We start from the raw sequence: 18,519 nt of genomic DNA, 5'->3' as shown, positions 1-18,519 counted from the left end.
TTACAGCATGTCGACGGCAATTAGTGTCAGTACGAGTGTGCACTACCGCACTTTTATGTCCTAGAGGCTGATTTATATTCAAACTAACGGTTACACTTTATTTTAAGGTGACGTAGTTATTGTACTTACTGAAATAATGAGTAGCCTACTTTAGGGTTACGGTTTGGTTTAGTGTTAGTTACTTATGCATAATTTACAGTTTCTACTATAGTAAGTACATGTAGTAATGTGTAACTACGTCATTGTAAAATAAAGTAGGTTACACTTTATTTTAAGGTGACGTAGTTATTGTACTTACTGAAATAATGAGTAGCCTACTTTAGGGTTACGGTTTGGTTTAGTGTTAGTTACTTATGCATAATTTACAGTTTCTACTATAGTAAGTACATGTAGTAATGTGTAACTACGTCATTGTAAAATAAAGTAGGTTACACTTTATTTTAAGGTGGCATTGTTACAGTGTAATTATATATTGAAGTACTGAGTAATATTAACAACATTTACTTAGGATTAGGGTTAGTTGCATGTAATTATGCATAATTTACTGTTATTACTATGGTAAGTACATGTAACATATGTAACAAGGACACTGTAAAATAAAGTGTTACCAAACTAACAGAATTTATGAAGGTCACATTATAAGTGAATTGGAAACATATTCAGAATTGGACAGAATTAAGTTAACATCAGCGTCAAGCACTAGTTGCATGTATTATTTCTTCAAATTTGGACACTTTTGACCATATTTGAAGAAATAATAGGCTACATGCAACTAGTGCTTGACGCTGATGTTCTGTCCAATACGTTTATTTATTGTTGTTACTTTTCAAATGATTATTGTATCTTTTGACCCAGATTAATACATTCAGTTTTCTAACATAAAAAGTCAATTTTAAATATATAAATATAGTATATTAATCTTTTGGTGCTATGAGTGAATAAACCATTTCTCAGTTTTTTTATTCCAAAAATATTTGAAATGTCATTGCAGTTAAGTTGCAGGATGTACTGAATTTGAAAAGTGTATTTTAAAAAAATGTGCACAGGGTCAAAAGTGTACATATTTGCAGAAATAATACATGCAACTAGTGTTTGACGCTAATGTTAATTTAATTCTGTCCATCATGATTAATGTCCAGGATCTGTACAAGAAACGAGTACGGAAAAACCTAAATCCAACGCCTTTCCACTCCGAGTGTCTCGAACAAATGACCTCAGATTTATTTTCACCACGCAAATCGTTTCTTAATCTCGTGCTGTAATTATTAATGACGTATCAGTTTACCGGGGCCATACACAACCTGCACGCGCCATTACTCCCGTAGCGTGAGCTAGTGTCCCGTTAATTGCTGATAAACGTGCCGGTGTGGCATCCTCGCTGTGATAGGAGAGATAACCGTGTTCCTTTATCTGTGAAAAGTTATACTACACTTACAATAAAGGTTCTTCATTGGCATTTGTGGTTCTGTGAAGAACCTTTAACATCCACAAAAGGTTCTTTATAATAGAAAAACGTTCTTTAGATTAGGCTACTAAATTGTTCTTCAGACTAAGAATTTTTATTTTATTTTAAAGTGATAGTGATAGTGCATGTATTTACTCACCCTTATGTCGTTCCAAACCTGTGAGACTTTAGTTTGTCTTCAAAGACAAAAATAAAAATATGTTGGGTCTCATATAGCCTAGCCTACTAATAATTGCGAATTATTTGTATTTTACCCACAAAATAACTAATTCACAACACGAACGCATGCACATGCATTTGTTCTTACCCTCGTTCTATAGTTAATGTACTGTAATCCAGCGACCTGTGCACAAGGTTATTCATTTGCATAAAACACGCCCAGAGACATGTCCATATAACGGGTTTCCACACAACCTTTACTTTCATCACTCTCAGATGAATAAGACGGTCTAACGTTTTTGAAAATGTTTGAAATGTCATTGCAATTAAATGCTACACACAATTAAATGTGACATTTAGACAGTCAAGTTCGCTAGTATTAATTAGCATGTTGCTAGCATGTTTTAACTCGTTGTTAGGATGAATCACCATGTTGCTAGCATGAATTAGCACATTGATAGCCTGATTTAGCATGGTTTTAAGCAAGTTAACATGTTGCTAGCATGAATTAGCACATTGATAGCCTGATTTAGCATGGTTTAAAGCAAGTTAACATGTTGCTAGCATGAAATAGTATGTTACTAGCATGTTTTAATACATTGCGAGCATGAATTTGCATGTTGTTAGCATGAATTAACATTGTTAGCATGAATTAGTATGTTAGCATGAATTAACATTGTTAGCATGAATTAGTATGTTGTTGGCTAGTTTTAACACATTGCTATAATGAAATAGTATGTTGCTGGTATGTTTAACACATTGTTATTATGATTTAGCATGTTAGCAAGTTTTAACACATTGTTATCATGAATTAGCGTGTTTTAGCACTGTTAACATGAATTAGCGTGTTTTAGCACTGTTAACATGAATTAGCATGTTGCTAGCACATTTTTAGCACATTGATAGCATGTCCTAAGCTAGTTGCTAGGCTTTGCTAGTGATTAGATAATTGGTGGATGGAGCTTAAATACTCTATTAGAGTTGTTGTATAAAGGTTTTGTAAGTCTATGGGATTGTTCGTAGGTTTGATTGTCCAACGAAAACCGTAAGTCTGATCAGTTAGAAAAGATATAACAACCCAAATCTGGAGGTCTGACCCGAGATTGTTGGTTGTAAAGCTCTTGGAGGAGATACTGACTAATGTTTAGTCAAAGAAAAACGATGTCAGTATGTTGGTTTGGTCAAGTTTGATGCAAATCCAAATACTGCTGTAAAGCAGCTCCAAATAAGATAATAGTGTTGTTATTCAGCTTGAGTCAGTCAACAGTGTCTGTTAATAAATGAATCAATTATAAAACCAATTCAATTCAGATTGCAGTGCAGGAATAATGACCTCCATAAGAGTGTGTAAAAGTATCAGCGGAGTCAGATTGCATCAGCGTTGACCTGAGAAACAGCCAGGCTTTATAAGTTCTGCTGTCACCCTGGAAAGGACAAGGACGGGAGATTCGTCTCGGTACGGTTATCAGGACAAGGACGGCGTGTACGCTCATGAAAGCGCTTCACTGTGAAACGTGTACATCGAGACTGAGTGAGGTCATCTCTCCGGCCACAGATGGCCCGGGCCGCCGGTGGCCTGGAGTCTTTCCGTGTCCCGGCGCGGGGCGACGACCAGATGGATGCGATACGGTTTGCTAGAGAGGATCGTGTGTTAGAGGACCAGGGATTTTGGACACAAGAATTATTTTTCAGCTCTCAGTCTGGCTCTCATCAGGTGGTTCTTCTGTTTGATTTGTTTGTGGGTCACTCCGCTAGAACTAAGCGTCTGTAAAATCGTGTCGGTGAGTCAGCGAAGCGCCCTGTGGATTTCATGCAGAGACGCTACTGATGTTATTGGAGATAATATCGGCCTCCCTGTGTTCAGCAACAGGTCTGGCAATCAATCTCACATTAATCCAGAGAGAATCTCACTAAAATAGGTCTAGGTTACGTTTCACCTCAAGATAAAAAAAAAAAGTAAGAAATTGTGTGTGTGTATGTGTATGTATATATATATATATATATATATATATTAGTGCTTGGCAACGATTAATCGCATCCAAAATAAAAGTTTGTTTACATAATATATGTGTGTGTACTGTGTATAATTATTTTGTATATATAAATACAAAAACAAGCATGTATAAGAAATATTTGCATGTATATTTATTTATACATAATTTATATAATATATAAATATTTTTTAAATATTATTTAAATGTATGCATATTTGTGTATTTATATATACAAAATAAATATTCAAGCGCTAGAGAAATCAATTCGAGCACCGAATTGATTTCTCTTTTGCGTCTCCTTGCGCTTGAATGGACACATACACAAAATTATGTTAAAATAGCAGGTATTCTCATGAAAACAGTCGGTTATGTCGTAAAGTCACCCTGTAGTCAAATATTTAATCACTTAAAACTTGTCTTTGAATACCACAATGACATATTTAAATGTTTTTTCTTCATGTCTTAAAATATCTTGAATGTAACTCGACACCCTTGTCTCATTTAGTATGCGCGGTTCTATGAATATGCAAATGAGCCCCGCCTCCACTCACTCACTCAGCTCAGAGATCCACTGGTTGATGATCACACGTTGCTTTAAGACTTTACAATGTGTAAATTCATAAGTCGACAGCATTGTTGAGTCGACTTATGAATTTACACATGGTTTGTCTTAAAGCATATTAAAAACACCACATAGACACATAAACAACATTTAAAAGCCGGATTTTCACCACAGGGGGACTTTAAGTAAACGTAAACAGATGAAACGCCTTGTTGATGTCAGAGGTTAGAGGAGAAGGACTGTTTCAGCTGATAGAAAGGCAACAGTAATTAAAATAAGCACTCGATACACCTGAGGTCTTCAGAAGAGCATCTCTGAACGCAGAAGAGCATCTCTGAACTCAGAAGAGCATCTCTGAACACAGAAGAGCATCTCTGAACACTGAAGAGCATCTCTGAACGCAGAAGAGCATCTCTGAACGCAGAAGAGCATCTCTGAACGCAGAAGAGCATCTCTGAACACAGAAGAGCATCTCTGAACACAGAAGAGCATCTCTGAACACAGAAGAGCATCTCTGAACACAGAAGAGCATCTCTGAACGCAGAAGAGCATCTCTGAACACAGAAGAGCATCTCTGAACGCAGAAGAGCATCTCTGAACACAGAAGAGCATCTCTGAACACAGAAGAGCATCTCTGAACGCAGAAGAGCATCTCTGAACGCAGAAGAGCATCTCTGAACGCAGAAGAGCATCTCTGAACACAGAAGAGCATCTCTGAACGCAGAAGAGCATCTCTGAACGCAGAAGAGCATCTCTGAACACAGAAGAGCATCTCTGAACGCAGAAGAGCATCTCTGAACGCAGAAGAGCATCTCTGAACGCAGAAGAGCATCTCCGAACACAGAAGAGCATCTCCGAACGCAGAAGAGCATCTCTGAACACAGAAGAGCATCTCTGAACGCAGAAGAGCATCTCCGAACACAGAAGAGCATCTCTGAACACAGAAGAGCATCTCTGAACGCAGAAGAGCATCTCTGAACACAGAAGAGCATCTCTGAACGCAGAAGAGCATCTCCGAACACAGAAGAGCATCTCTAAACACAGAAGAGCATCTCTGAACGCAGAAGAGCATCTCTGAACACAGAAGAGCATCTCTGAACACAGAAGACCATCTCTGAAGAGCATCTCTGAACACAGAAGACCATCTCTGAAGAGCATCTCTGAACACAGAAGACCATCTCTGAAGAGCATCTCCGAACACAGAAGAGCATCTCCGAACACAGAAGAGCATCTCTGAACATCTCTGAACACAGAAGAGCATCTCTGAACACAGAAGAGCATCTCTGAACACAGAAGAGCATCTCCGAACACAGAAGAGCATCTCCGAACACAGAAGAGCATCTCCGAACACAGAAGAGCATCTCCGAACACAGAAGAGCATCTCTGAACACAGAAGACCATCTCTGAAGAGCATCTCTGAACACAGAAGACCATCTCTGAAGACCATCTCCGAACACAGAAGAGCATCTCTGAACACAGAAGACCATCTCCGAACACAGAAGAGCATCTCTGAACATCTCTGAACACAGAAGACCATCTCCGAACACAGAAGAGCATCTCTGAACATCTCTGAACACAGAAGAGCATCTCCGAACACAGAAGAGCATCTCTGAACACAGAAGACCATCTCTGAAGAGCATCTCCGAACACAGAAGAGCATCTCTGAACACAGAAGACCATCTCTGAACACAGAAGACCATCTCTGAACACAGAAGACCATCTCTGAAGAGCATCTCTGAACACAGAAGACCATCTCCGAACACAGAAGAGCATCTCTGAACATCTCTGAACACAGAAGAGCATCTCTGAACACGGAAGAGCATCTCCGAACACAGAAGAGCATCTCTGAACGCAGAAGAGCATCTCTGAACACGGAAGAGCATCTCTGAACACGGAAGAGCATCTCTGAACACAAAAGACCATCTCCGAACACAGAAGAGCATCTCTGAACACGGAAGAGCATCTCCGAACACAGAAGAGCATCTCTGAACACAGAAGAGCATCTCCGAACACAGAAGAGCATCTCTGAACGCAGAAGAGCATCTCTGAACACAGAAGAGCATCTCTGAACACGGAAGAGCATCTCTGAACACAAAAGACCATCTCCGAACACAGAAGAGCATCTCTGAACATCTCTGAACACAGAAGAGCATCTCCGAACACGGAAGAGCATCTCTGAACACAGAAGAGCATCTCCGAACACAGAAGACCATCTCCGAACACAGAAGAGCATCTCTGAACACAGAAGAGCATCTCCGAACACAGAAGAGCATCTCTGAACACAGAAGAGCATCTCTGAACGCAGAAGAGCATCTCTGAACACAGAAGAGCATCTCCGAACACAGAAGAGCATCTCCGAACACAGAAGAGCATCTCCGAACACAGAAGAGCATCTCCGAACACAGAAGAGCATCTCTGAACACAGAAGAGTATCTCTGAGCACAGAAGAGCATCTCTGAACACAGAAGAGTATCTCTGAGCACAGAAGAGCATCTCTGAACACAGAAGAGCATCTCCGAACACAGAAGACCATCTCCGAACACAGAAGAGCATCTCTGAACACAGAAGAGCATCTCTGAACGCAGAAGAGCATCTCTGAACACAGAAGAGCATCTCCGAACACAGAAGAGCATCTCCGAACACAGAAGAGCATCTCCGAACACAGAAGAGCATCTCCGAACACAGAAGAGCATCTCCGAACACAGAAGAGCATCTCCGAACACAGAAGAGCATCTCTGAACACGGAAGAGCATCTCCGAACACAGAAGAGCATCTCTGAACACAGAAGACCATCTCTGAACACAGAAGACCATCTCCGAACACAGAAGAGCATCTCCGAACACAGAAGAGCATCTCCGAACACAGAAGAGCATCTCCGAACACAGAAGAGCATCTCCGAACACAGAAGAGCATCTCCGAACACAGAAGAGCATCTCCGAACACAGAAGAGCATCTCTGAACACGGAAGAGCATCTCCGAACACAGAAGAGCATCTCTGAACACAGAAGACCATCTCTGAACACAGAAGACCATCTCCGAACACAGAAGAGCATCTCTGAACATCTCTGAACACAGAAGAGCATCTCTGAACACGGAAGAGCATCTCTGAACACAGAAGAGCATCTCTGAACACAGAAGAGCATCTCTGAACACAGAAGAGCATCTCTGAACACAGAAGAGCATCTCTGAACACGGAAGAGCATCTCTGAACACGGAAGAGCATCTCCGAACACAGAAGAGCATCTCTGAACACGGAAGAGCATCTCCGAACACAGAAGAGCATCTCTGAACACGGAAGAGCATCTCTGAACACAGAAGACCATCTCCGAACACAGAAGAGCATCTCTGAACATCTCTGAACACAGAAGAGCATCTCTGAACACAGAAGAGCATCTCCGAACACAGAAGAGCATCTCTGAACGCAGAAGAGCATCTCTGAACACAGAAGAGCATCTCTGAACACGGAAGAGCATCTCTGAACACAAAAGACCATCTCCGAACACAGAAGAGCATCTCTGAACATCTCTGAACACAGAAGAGCATCTCCGAACGCGGAAGAGCATCTCTGAACACGGAAGAGCATCTCTGAACACGGAAGAGCATCTCTGAACACAGAAGAGCATCTCCGAACGCGGAAGAGCATCTCTGAACACGGAAGAGCATCTCTGAACACGGAAGAGCATCTCTGAACACGGAAGAGCATCTCTGAACACAGAAGAGCATCTCTGAACACAGAAGAGCATCTCTGAACGCAGAAGAGCATCTCTGAACGCAGAAGAGCATCTCTGAACACAGAAGAGCATCTCTGAACACAGAAGAGCATCTCTGAACACAGAAGAGCATCTCTGAACACGAGAGCATCTCTGAACACAGAAGAGCATCTCTGAACGCAGAAGAGCATCTCTGAACACAGACGAGCATCTCTGAACGCAGAAGAGCATCTCTGAACACGAGAGCATCTCTGAACGCAGAAGAGCATCTCTGAACGCAGAAGAGCATCTCTGAACACAGAAGAGCATCTCTGAACGCAGAAGAGCATCTCTGAACGCAGAAGAGCATCTCTGAACACAGAAGAGCATCTCTGAACACAGAAGAGCATCTCTGAACACAGAAGAGCATCTCTGAACGCAGAAGAGCATCTCTGAACACAGAAGAGCATCTCTGAACACAGAAGAGCATCTCTGAACCGGAAGAGCATCTCTGAACACAGAAGAGCATCTCTGAACGCAGAAGAGCATCTCTGAACACAGAAGAGCATCTCTGAACACAGAAGAGCATCTCTGAACACAGAAGAGCATCTCTGAACGCAGAAGAGCATCTCTGAACACAGAAGAGCATCTCTGAACACGGAAGAGCATCTCTGAACACAGAAGAGCATCTCTGAACACAGAAGAGCATCTCTGAACACGGAAGAGCATCTCTGAAACCGGAAGAGCATCTCTGAACACAGAAGAGCATCTCTGAACACGGAAGAGCATCTCTGAACACAGAAGAGCATCTCTGAACACAGAAGACCATCTCTGAACACGGAAGAGCATCTCTGAAACCGGAAGAGCATCTCTGAACACAGAAGAGCATCTCTGAACGCAGAAGAGCATCTCTGAACACAGAAGAGCATCTCTGAACACAGAAGAGCATCTCCGAACACAGAAGAGCATCTCTGAACGCAGAAGAGCATCTCTGAACACAGAAGAGCATCTCTGAACGCAGAAGAGCATCTCTGAACACAGAAGAGCATCTCTGAACGCAGAAGAGCATCTCTGAACACAGAAGAGCATCTCTGAACGCAGAAGAGCATCTCTGAACGCAGAAGAGCATCTCTGAACACAGAAGAGCATCTCTGAACGCAGAAGAGCATCTCTGAACGCAGAAGAGCATCTCTGAACGCAGAAGAGCATCTCTGAACGCAGAAGAGCATCTCTGAACGCAGAAGAGCATCTCTGAACACAGAAGAGCATCTCTGAACGCAGAAGAGCATCTCTGAACACAGAAGAGCATCTCTGAACGCAGAAGAGCATCTCTGAACGCAGAAGAGCATCTCTGAACACAGAAGAGCATCTCTGAACACGGAAGAGCATCTCTGAACGAGCATCTCTGAACACAGAAGAGCATCTCTGAACGAGCATCTCTGAACACAGAAGAGCATCTCTGAACGAGCATCTCTGAACACAGAAGAGCATCTCTGAACACAGAAGAGCATCTCTGAACGCAGAAGAGCATCTCTGAAGAGCATCTCTGAAGAGCATCTCTGAACGCAGAAGAGCATCTCTGAACACAGAAGAGCATCTCTGAACGCAGAAGAGCATCTCTGAACGCAGAAGAGCATCTCTGAACGCAGAAGAGCATCTCTGAACGCAGAAGAGCATCTCTGAAGAGCATCTCTGAAGAGCATCTCTGAACACAGAAGAGCATCTCTGAACACAGAAGAGCATCTCTGAACACAGAAGAGCATCTCTGAACACAGAAGAGCATCTCTGAACACAGAAGAGCATCTCTGAACGCAGAAGAGCATCTCTGAACGCAGAAGAGCATCTCTGAACACTGAAGAGCATCTCTGAACGCGTCAGACCTTGAAGCAGAAGAGCTCCAGCAGCAAAGACACACACCGGTGATGCTCCTGTCAGATGAGAACAGAAAACTAAGTCCTCAATTCACACAGGCTCAACAAAACTGGACAACAGACGATTGGAGAAACATTGCGTCTGGATTTCTGCTGCAACATTCAGATGGTCAGAATTTGGCGTAAACAACATGAACGCATGGATCATCCTGCCTTGTATTAGGGGTTTTAATGGTGCTGGGGACCATGTCCTTCCCTTTATAACCACAGTGACCATATTCTGATGGCTACAAAGCTCAAATCATCTCAAACTGCTCAATCTGGTTTCTTGAACATGACAGGGAATTCATTAAACTCAAACGGCCTCCACAGTCTCCAGATCTCAGTCCAATAGAGCATCTTCTGGGTGTGGAGGAACAGGAGAGTCACATCATTAATGTGCAGATGATAAATCTGCAGCAACTGTGTGATGAAAGCATGACAATATGGACCAGAATCTCTGATGAATGTTTCCAGCATCGTGTTGAATCTCTGCCATGAAGAATTAAGGCATTTCTGACCCGCTATTAGCCAGGTGTACCTAATAAAGTGGCCGGTGAGTGGATGAGTTCTTGGCATGTTTCCATGAGATTAAGTTAAATGGTGTCATTGAGAGAAACTAACACCCCTGCTGGAGTCCAGACTGACTGATGGACCTCCGCGGTCGTCCACATCCGTCACTGTTATTATTGTCTGTGTGTATTGGGTTTTATTGACCCTCATTAGGAAAGAGGTTTGAGATCAGGTGAAACCCAACACGATTTGAGTCCAGGGTGTTAACGGGACAGTAGGGCTTTAACCTCTGACCTTTAACACACACACACACACACAGTGGTTTAAGCTCACAAAGGTTGTCACAAATGCTTCTAATGTATCAAAGGATCATCTGGAGTGCATTTGTCTGGTTCATATTTTGCCCTGAAATCAAAAGAAAGAACTGAGAAATTATATTTTGCAAAAGGAAATTGAAACCTATTTTACGATTGTTTGCATTGTGACATTATTTTCATGACAATTAAGGATATTTAATGTCCAAATTATCATAATTATAATGTGACCGGATATTTTCCTTGTAAATTTGTCATTTTAATTATTGTCAAGGCTGGTGTATATCTAGTCTTTTTATACTCATTATTACTTTTTTTGCCATTACAGTAATGAGAGTAGTTGTTTTTTAGCTGTTTGCATTAAAATAATGTGAATTGATGAGAGGGCAATGGTAAATTGTCATGATCTTATACAAACTGATAAATGATAAATAAAGATTTTAAATATTGTTAATGGTCCTATATCTAGGCTTCATTTTCTTTATGTAAAATGTAATTTATTTTCTTTCTTTTTTTTTTGGGATGATTTTGAGATGAAATATGACACCAATAATGAAAACTACTATAAGCATTCAATGCAGTTTATCATCTGTCACTTTAAATGCTTGAGCTCTTTAAAACAGGATGGATTCTGATTGGCTGTCAATGTTTTTATGGTTCATCAGCTCGGAGAAAGAAAAAAATAGGTCCAACAATATATCATTACTTATAGTGTAATTATCGTTATAATTGTGGTATGGACATGCTTTGACATTTAGAACGATTTAAATATTGATCGCTATTGTTATCGTCCAAGTTCTCAACATGGTGCACATAAGATGATGAACACTATATAGTTGCCGTTTCCCATGGGAATGTTTCTCCTAGTCAACATGTAAGTGTTAATGAACCGGGAGCACATGCACACAGGAAATGATGTCATCCGTGGTGTGTGATGACGTCTCGCTGAGGGAGTGTGGTGTGTGACATTAGATGTGAGGAGGCCTGTGGTGTTGATCCGTTGGGATCTGTGAGTCAGTCGATCGGGATCGGAGATGCTCCAGCTGCTGCATCAGATTGAATGATCGTGAGATGTGTGAATGTTGGTCTTTTCTCCACGCTAACCTGACACACTTTATTCCTCTGAAACTCTCGTTGCATCACGTGAATCTCATCAGTGTAGAGTTTTCCAGATCACACTCTAAAAAATGCTGGGTTGTTTTAACCCAATTTTGGGTCAAATATGGACTAACCCAGCCGTTGGGTCAAATTTTAAATTCCATTTTAACCCAACGTTTGGGTTTGTCTGTATATTTGACCCAAAATTGGGTTAAAACAACCCAGCATTTTTTTTAGAGTGTACATGCACTCTAAACAATGCTGGGTTGTTTCAACCCAAATTTGGGTCAAATATGGACAAACCCAAATGTTGGGTTAAAAATGTAATTAAAAAAATTTACAGTTGAAAGTGAAAGTTGAAGTTGGGTTAAAATTTTAAATTACATTTTTAACCCAACATTTGGGTTTGTCCATATTTGACCCAAAATTGGGTTAAAACAACCCAGCAGTTTTTTTTAGAGTGCACATGGAGAAAGCTGAACTGTGTGTGTGTCCACATAGGGTGTAAGTGATCCTGCATCGTGACTGCATGTTGAAGCATGAGTGCATTAGAGAGATGAAGCTCTGCATGTATCTGATCAAGTGAAACTGTTCGTTTTTATGAGCTAGAGCCAATAAAGCATCAGCATATACTTGTAAAAGAATACTGTTGTTCCATCATTTGTGCAATTATGCACATGCAGGATAAATGTGTTCAGGTCGCCTCTCATGAGTATGAGGAAGCAACAGATTTGTATTTTGAACTATAGCAAAATGCTCAATTTTATTTTAATTTATTTATAAAAATAAAAAAGGGAAAAGGACGTCTCGTCACCCTATCTGTCTATATCTATTTAGATCTATTTCTTATATAGCCTACTTTAGTATATGTAAATACAATAATAATAACAATATTTTATTATAAATGGCATTATAATATTACATATATTATAATAAGATTATAAATAGATTATGTATTATAATATAACCATATTAATATTATTTATTTATATAATATCCCAGTAGAAATGTAGGTAGCTATAGCTATATAGATGTAAAGATTATAAAATATCTATCTGTCCGTCTTTAATTGCGATCCATCCAATAGTGCTGGGCAACGATTAATCACATCCAAAATAAAAGTTTGTGTTATAATATAAGTGTGTGTACTGTGTATAATTATTTTGTATATATAAATACACACTTATGTATGTATATATTTAAGATTTTATTATATTGATATATAACAGGCTATAAATTATGTTTAAATATATAAACATGCAAATATTTCTTAATGCTTGTGTGTGTATTTATATATACAAAATATTACACACACATATATTATAACACAAACCTTTATTTTGGATGCGATTAATCGTTGCCCAGCACAGATATTTTAGGTATCTATCTATCAGCCCAGTATCAGTGGGATGGTGATGGTGTGGTTGCCATGGCAGTGCTCTTCGGCCCGTGGGGTCAGTGCTGATTGGCTGAGCTCGATCCTCTCTCCCCACAGTGGCGGGCGAAGGGTTGCGCGTGGACTGGAGCGCGAGGAGCTCCTCCTCGGACCTCGTGCTGCTGGGAAACACGCGGACCAGTTTGGCGCGCGGCCTGGGCGCGACATTTGGGCACTCGGACCGTTACCTCAAGGTGCCAAAGTTTCCTCTCAATCTGTTCCATTTCCATTTATATACTTCACAGCGTCCGGAACCGGCACTCGCCCTTTCCCTTTCCCTTCCTCTCCTGTCATTCGCCCCGCGTCGCGCGTTGGCGGGTTAGAAAGCTGAAAGTGGGACACTTATTCAACGCTTCTGCCATCGCGCTCCAAGGCCTGGCGTTCACCAGCTATTTCTGTCATCATTACACATGGTTGGCAGTCGCGCTTTCACACAACGCCCTCACTGACGCGCGCGTCACTCTGTCAGATCTGAGCTGATTAATGGTGCGTTCAAGTCACTTTCGTCAGAGTACTTTCTCTTAACACATTACACAAAGATGAAGAAAATGTGCATCAGGTGTGCTTTGCTTTTTATGTTTTTAATTAATTTGTGGAGCCACTGTAAACTTAATCGTTATTATATTGTTATATTATAATGCCATCATATTCTGTGCAGGCAATTAGCTTACTTCGCTGTATAGAAAAGCCTGACAATATCACTGATAAATACCTTTAAGTATTGTGGTATTTTTTTCGTCATGATTGTCACTGACACACAACTCGTAAAGATCGGCGCTTACAGTTACAGGAAATCCCGAGTTTCCCACTCGTATTTACGACATTGTGGTGGCGTTCATATGCGTTCAACTCGTATACGATCTTTACGAGATGACTTGAACGCATTATTCAACGCTTCTGCCATCGCGCTCCGAGGCCTGGCGTTCACCAGCTATTCCTGTCATCATTATACATGGTTAGCAGTCGCGCGTTCACACAACGCCCTCACTGACGCGCGCGTCACTGTGTCAGATCTGAGCTGATTAGACTCGAGCGTCCGGGGTAGAAAACTGTTTTCTCAGCTTGTCTCGGATGGATAATGACCTAATTAACCCGGGCCACTTGCGTTCCTCGCTCTGACTTTCATTTAGATGTTCACTAGTTAGTCGTCTAATCATTCACGAGTCATTCTCTGAGTAATTAGCAATTAATTCTTTAATGTGTTTTTTTTCTCTCAAACCGAATACACAGCGTCGCTGCACTAATGCGTTTTGCCTTTGACTGAATGTCATTTAATTAACAGTCGCGCGACAGGGAATAACCCACAGGACTTCTGCTGGGGTTCAGTGTGCAAACACTGCTTTTCTCTGTTTATATTCATTTATACTTATTTTATATTTAAGTTTATACTATATACAATATACATTCCTCTAATTAAAATAGAAATACGTTTAATTAATTTATTCAAAAATTGAATAGGCTATATGTTATCGCATTTTAGTTATTAAAATTGTTATTTTATATATTTAAATATAAATTGAGTATGTATTTAGTTTTATATATAGGCCTATATAAATCTGCATATATAAAGAAATGGATGCTCATATTTATACGTAATAAAACTATAATTTTTTTAATTTATACTTTATACAGTATAAATGTAAGTATAAAATAAATATTTAATGTGTAGCCTAAATATGTAATATTTGTATTAATAATTATTAATAGAATATTTTTTTTCTTATCAGACCTATGACCGCATATTAATCAAAGAAATAATTTCAAATGTATAGTATCAATTTAGCTAATATAATATATGAGACAAATGTGTATTTTATACAGTAGGCCTATAAGTGCTAGTATAAAATGTGTACATTTCTAATATTTGTATTAATATACTGTACATATTTTGTTTCTTATCATATCTATGACCCATTTTGAGTCATGACCCACCAATAGAGAAGCATAGTAACTTAAATAAAGTAATATAAAACAATTAATATAAAAATATAAGCACTGTCAAATAAACAGTGGTGTGGTGCTGCAAAACAGGAGGATCTCAGAGAGAGAGAGAGAGAGAGAATCTGAATGTATAGATACACATGTACAAAGGAGGGGGTTTTGGGGGGGGGGGGGGGGGGTTGCCTTAATTATTTTTCTTGTTTATATAGATGTATTTATGTATTTGTTTACTTATTGATTATTTGTTCATTGCTTATGTAATGGCCAATGCTTTGGCAATACTGTACAAGTCATGCTAATAAAGCTCATTTCAACTGAATTGAGAGACAGACAGGTGTCATGACGGGGAATGCAGTTGGTGTGTGTGTGTGTGTAACGTGCTGTTTGTATGTGTGTTCATGAGAGAGAGACACAGATAGACAGACAGGTCTCATGACGTGGAATGCAATTGGGTTGGTGTGTGTGTGTGTGTGTGTAACGTTTGCATGTGTGTTCATGAGAGAGAGAGACAGATGATCAAACGTGCTGCATGTGACGTCATCGAGCATCATTCCACCGTATCCTTGGAGAACTCGTTCCATGGCGACTGACTGGTTGCTATAGAAATGCTCGTTTCTCTCCGAGTTCCCGCCGAATAGCGCGGCGTGTCGGTGAGCACGGACTCCATGGAGAAGCTTTTGTTCCTGTGTGGAGCGAGCGGAGAGCCGGTATCACTGCTCACTGTTCATCGTGTGTGTGTGTGTGTGTGTGTGTGTGTGTGTGTGTGCTCGCGCGTTTGAGAGGCAGATGATATTTGGGAATGTTCTGAAGCGGGTCTTTGGTCGTTTGCCGTGCTCGTGCGTCGCTGAAGCGCGGGACCCGTGGGGTTCGTGTGTGTGTGTGTGTGTGTGTATATATATATATATATATATATATATGTGTGTGTATATATGTGAGGATATGCATGTGTATTCCAGCCTCACAGACAGACGGACGAGGCTCCTGATGTCGAGCGCTTTTGCTGTAATTACTGTGTGTTTGCTGTTATAAAACCTGTGGATCTCTGTGTGTGTGTGTGTGTGTGTGTGTGTGTGTGTGTGTGTGTGTGTGTGTGTGTGTGTGTGTGTGTGTGTGTGTGTGTGTGTGTGTGTGTCCGTCTCTCTGCACAGAGGGTTGCTTTGCATGCAAATAGAGAAGTCGAGATTCAGTCTGACACTAGATTAGAGTAGAATAGTCTATTCTGTTTTGCAGTCTGCTCTAGTCTATACTTTTATCTGTTCTGTTCTATACTGTTCAATTCTGTTCCATTTCATTCTATTCTACTGTACTCATAACCCATGTAGTCTAGACAGTTACTTTGTTTAACTGCACTGAAATCCTTCTATTCTATTCTTTATTTTCTATTTTGTTCTACTCTACTGTACACCCATCCATATAGTCTAGACTGTTAAGTCATCTTTATTCTATTCTGTTCTATTCTGTTTTGTATTATTTTATATTCTGTTCTATTCCATTCTATTCTAGTCAAGTCTGATATTTTCTGTTCTGATACACTGAATTCTATTCTTTTCTATTCTATCTTCATCTATTCTATTATGTCTTTGTCTATTTTGTTATATTCCATCTTCGCCTATTCTAATCTGTCTTGTCTATTCTGTTCTATCTTCGTCTATTCTATCTTTGTCTATTCTATTCTTCATCTGTTCTATTATATCTTTGTCTATTCTATATCTATTCCATCTTTGTCTATTCTATCTTCATCTATTCTATTTTATCTTTATCTATTCTATATTTGTCTTGTCTATTCAATTATATTTTTGTCTATTCAATTCTTCATCTATTCTATTCTATCTTTGTCTATTCTATTCTATCTTCATCAATTCTATTCTATTGTTGTCTATTCTATTCTATCTTTGTCTATTCTATATATGTCTTGTCTATTCTATTCTATCTTTGTCTATTCTATTCTATTCTTCTTCTATTCTATCTTTGTCTTGTCTATTCTATTCTATCTTTGTCTTGTCTATTCTATTCTTCTATTCTATTCTATCTTTGTCTATTCTATCTTCATCTATTTTATTCTATTTTATCTTTGTCTATTCCATATTTGTCTTGTCTATTCAATTATATTTTTGTCTATTCTATTCTTCATGTAATCTATTCTATCTTTGTCTATTCAATTCTTCATCTATTCTATCTTTGTCTATTCTATTCTATCTTCATCAATTCTATTCTATTGTTGTCTATTCTATTCTATCTTCATCAATTCTATTCTATTGTTGTCTATTCTATTCTATCTTTGTCTATTCTATTCTATTCTTCTTCTATTCTATCTTTGTCTTGTCTATTCTATTCTATCTTTGTATTGTCTATTCTATTCTTCTATTCTATTCTATCTTTGTCTATTCTATCTTCATCTATTCTATTTTATCTTTGTCTATTCTATATTTGTCTTGTCTATTCAATTATATTTTTGTCTATTCTATTCTTCATGTATTCTATTCTATCTTTGTCTATTCAATTCTTCATCTATTCTATCTTTGTCTATTCAATTCTTCATCTATTCTATTCTATCTTTGTCTATTCTATTCTATCTTCATCAATTCTATTCTATTGTTGTCTATTCTATTCTATCTTTGTCTATTCTATTCTATCTTTGTCTATTCTATTCTATCTTTGTCTATTCTATTCTATCTTTGTCTATTCTATCTTTGTCTTGTCTATTCTATTCTATCTTTGTCTTGTCTATTCTATCTTTGTCTTGTCTATTCTATTCTTCTATTCTATTCTATCTTTGTCTATTCTGTTCTAACTCGTCTCCATACCGGCGTGATGACTCCGACCTCCAACCAGATGGAACTGGATAAATATAGTTAATGTTCTGATCCAGTCTGACCTCTGACCTGTAATGCTGCCTGAATCATAATCACACACTGTCCGCTCGTTGGCCAGAGGAGAACTGAGCGACTGAGTCTGGGTTCTCCATGGTTCCTTCTTGCCACTTTATCGCCTTTCTTCGCCTTTGTCACCATTGGTTTTTGGCTTGCTTAGTTGGGGACATTTAATTTTATATTTAACAATATTATTACAACATTATTTTCCTGTTATCTCTGTAAAGCTGCTTTGAAACAGTCCGTATTGTAAAAAGCGTTATATAAATAAAGCTGACTTGACTTGACTATTCTTCGTCTATTCTATTCTGTTCTTCGTCTATTCTATTCTAACTTTGTCTATTATGTTCTGTTCTTCTTCTATTCTGTTCTTCATCTATTCTATTCTATCTTTGTCTATTCTATCTTTGTCTTGTCTATTCTATTTTATCTTATGTCTATTCTATTCAATTCTTCATCTATTCTATTCTATCTTTGTCTATTCTATTCTATCTTTGTCTATTCTGTTCTATTCTTCATCTATTCTATCTTTGTCTATTCTATTCTATCTTTATCTATTCTATTCTCTT

The sequence above is a fragment of the Rhinichthys klamathensis genome, unplaced genomic scaffold (genome assembly GCF_029890125.1).
Source record: "Rhinichthys klamathensis goyatoka isolate OS25496 unplaced genomic scaffold, OSU_Roscu_1.1 h1tg000084l_1, whole genome shotgun sequence".
NCBI classification, from domain to species: Eukaryota; Metazoa; Chordata; class Actinopteri; order Cypriniformes; family Leuciscidae; genus Rhinichthys; species Rhinichthys klamathensis.
This window is presented reverse-complemented; position numbering follows the sequence as displayed.